The sequence below is a fragment of the Dendrobium catenatum genome, unplaced genomic scaffold (assembly GCF_001605985.2).
Source record: "Dendrobium catenatum unplaced genomic scaffold, ASM160598v2 fragScaff_scaffold_803, whole genome shotgun sequence".
In the NCBI taxonomy this organism is placed as follows: Eukaryota; Viridiplantae; Streptophyta; class Magnoliopsida; order Asparagales; family Orchidaceae; genus Dendrobium; species Dendrobium catenatum.
Window position 1 is genome coordinate 123,149 of NW_021319265.1, and position 3,293 is coordinate 126,441.

Genomic DNA, 3,293 nt, shown 5'->3' on the forward strand with positions numbered 1-3,293 from the left:
TACATATGTACAAATGACATACTTAACTCGATTGAAAGGAAGTGCATTGCAAGCAAAACTTAATCCTTTGCATCATTAAATAAAAGCTTGTTCAGTATATAATAACAATAAGTCTTTATTCTACTATATGGGGACGGCTACATGAATCTTTTTTTTTTTTTTTCATTATTTTCTATTAAGAGTCAATTTGTTTTTAAACCTAATAGGAAAATAGCACGGGCAGAACCGACATTGGTGTTGCCTCGAATTGTGCTCGACCATTCACTAAAAGAAAATGGGCCATAAAAAATGAAACTTGATATTAGCTACCAAAAAGAAAAATTGGCTTCAAATTTTATTGCTAAAAGTGTAGATATATATATCATTTTAGTTCAATTGCTTCCCTGACATATACATGATTCTGCCACTAAATTATAGGTCTACCTCTATCTTTCTAAAGATTAGTCAAATCTTATACTTTTATTCTTCTAATTGGGTCATGGAAGGATGATATTTTATGTGGTCAAACCATCTAAGTCTTTATTGGTTTATTCTCACCTAACCATGTCATCGAAAAGCTCGCTCTGTATCTGTAACGAAATTTTTTACAACTTTTATAAGGATATTACGAGTAAATTGTCCTTAAAAATGTTAAAGTTATTATTATTATTTTTTTAATAATTTAAGAATTACTAGGTAAACCTTTTATTTTTATTTTTTTAAATTTTTTTACTAGGTAAACCTTTTAAAATTAAACTTTTGGGCTCATTTTCAATCAGTTTATTGGATGCTCGTCATGTTTCTATTCAACATGCAAACAACTTTTGACTATAACTTGGTCTTTACTAGGAGATCTATTTATATAATAAACACCTATCAAATGAGTTTATTGGAATGAATGCAAATTTTATATGTTAGGGAATAATTTACTATATATTATAATTGTGTTGATTTCTTTCCCTAATGTGCATTTACATTTGTCTAACCATCAGGTGGTATATGATTTAGCCTCATTTTTTGGATGGCCTTTACAAACTGACAATGCAATGACTGCTCGATCCAAGTTGTTGTGGCGCGTGTTTTAGTTGAACTTAATATAACTAAAAAATACCCTAAGTAAATTTGACTTAGCCTAGAAAATCCCAAAAGTAGAATTTGAAAATGTGCCTTTATTTTGTAATAATTGTAAAATTCATGGGCATGCTATAAATGAGTGCTTTATTTTACATCCCTATTTAAGGAGGATAATGCTAAAAATAAGAAGACTGAATTGCAAAAATGTTGTGTTGTCTCCTATTATTGGCAATAATTAGATCAATGCTAATTTTGAGCCATTAGTTAATAATACAACTGAAGGGCCTACTAATTTGGAGAAATGTATGTTAGATGACATTATTGAGGAATTAATCTGGTTTGAATGCTCCCATTAATCAACCCCATGAGGTTGCTAATAATTTACATCAAGGTAATTATATTTCATATCTTAATTCTTCATTTAATGTTGATGAAAAGCTAACTTTGATATAAATCATACCCAATCTATTAAATCTTCTCACCCAAACTCTATCTATGTTAATGCTAATACTGGTCATGAAGATTAAATTTGTAATCAAATAGCTCTAGTTATTAGTTTTATTACTTCACCTAGCAGTATAACATTTCCAAACTACTGCCCATAATTTTCATTATGATTTCTCCTTCTTATGTTGGTGTGCCTCAGTCTAATTTGGAGGGTTTGGTTCTGGAGGATAAGTAATTTGATGACGATCAAGATGATCCCTCTATTACTTTTTGCCCTTCTCACCATTTAGATTCCATTTGGAAGTAGGAGAGATTAATTATGTAGATGAAGGTGTTTTTCATAAGGATATGGATTTAAATGTTATGCAAGTTACAAAAGATGATTTATTTTGCACTTCATTCATTTTATATTGCATTACTTTTACATTACATTACTTTTTTAGCCAACCAAACAGCCTTTATTTCAAGGTCTTAAAATTTGTTTGGATAACCAAAATTCTCATATATGGATGGAACCATATTCCAAATTACTGGCTAATCAATCTTCTATTTCTTGTCTCAATGCCTCCCTTTTTTTACTTTTTTTGTAACATTATGACTATTCTAGAGCACCTTGAGTTTAAAATTTCTCATATTTGGAGGGAAGGTAATTGTGCAATTGATTGGCTTGCCAAAAAAAGGTTCTATCATTACAAATTATTTTATTTTTAATAGTAATAATGACATTCATGAGGTGGTTAACTCTCTTGTTAGGTTTACACTACATCAGGAAGGCTAGTTGACTTATCCTAAATTTTTACTCTTCTTTTTTATTTTATTTTCCGTGGTGGCTAATTCTCTTGTGCTTACTTGGATTCAGATGTATCCCCATCTTCTTAGTTCTTTTACTTTTAACTAGGGTTATTTATCTTCATCATTTTATTCAATTTGAGTATGACATTTCTTACTAGGATTTCATTTGGTTTTTAGTTGTTCATGAATTCTTCACTACTATGTGTGCCCTTTTAACTATTTCTCATGGTTGTTATATTCGTGGTGGTGTTGGAGGGATGTCTCATTTTGAGGTTGTTGCTACTATTTTGGGTTGTCCTCGGGTTTGGGTGGGGTGTTTTTCCAGTTATTAGTTGGATGGGTGTCTTATATGTCTCTTCTTTTCTCTGTTCTTGAATGGAGAACTTTTCACCTGGCTTCCATTTTTTGGTTTTCTATTTTTATGTTCCATCTCATCAAGTTTTTCATTTTCTATTGGTAGAACTTTTAGCTCAGTTTTTTTCTGTGTTAAATGGAGAATATCCTTTTCAAAGTTTTTTTTCTTCATTATTTCTTTTTTTTTTATACATCTTGCTTCTTGCTTGTGTATTGGATTGGCATCTATGGTGATTGGGTTGATGCTGATATACCTTTCTCGCTTTCATGCTTTTTTCCTTCAAATCTTATTTAGCTTAGCTTTTTTTGTTTATGTGGGGTTACCTTTAATTAATTCTTCATATAATTTTTTGAGAATTTTGGTTGTTCACCCTAATTTGGTTGCATTGTCTTGCTATGCTGGTTTGGTAGTGGGTCTTCCTCTTTGAATAGGATTATATTGTGGCTGCATTTTGTGGCATGGATCGGGGCCCTACAGGATATGTTGGATTTTAGCAGTTTTTATCTTGGATTTTGTATCTTTTTGTTGGAGTGTTATTTTTTGCCATTGGTCTTTACTGTGGATTTAAGCTTCATTTGGGATGACTTTCTTTCTGCTTCTTAAAACAACTTTCTAGTATAAAAATTTTAATTTTGTACTAAAAAGC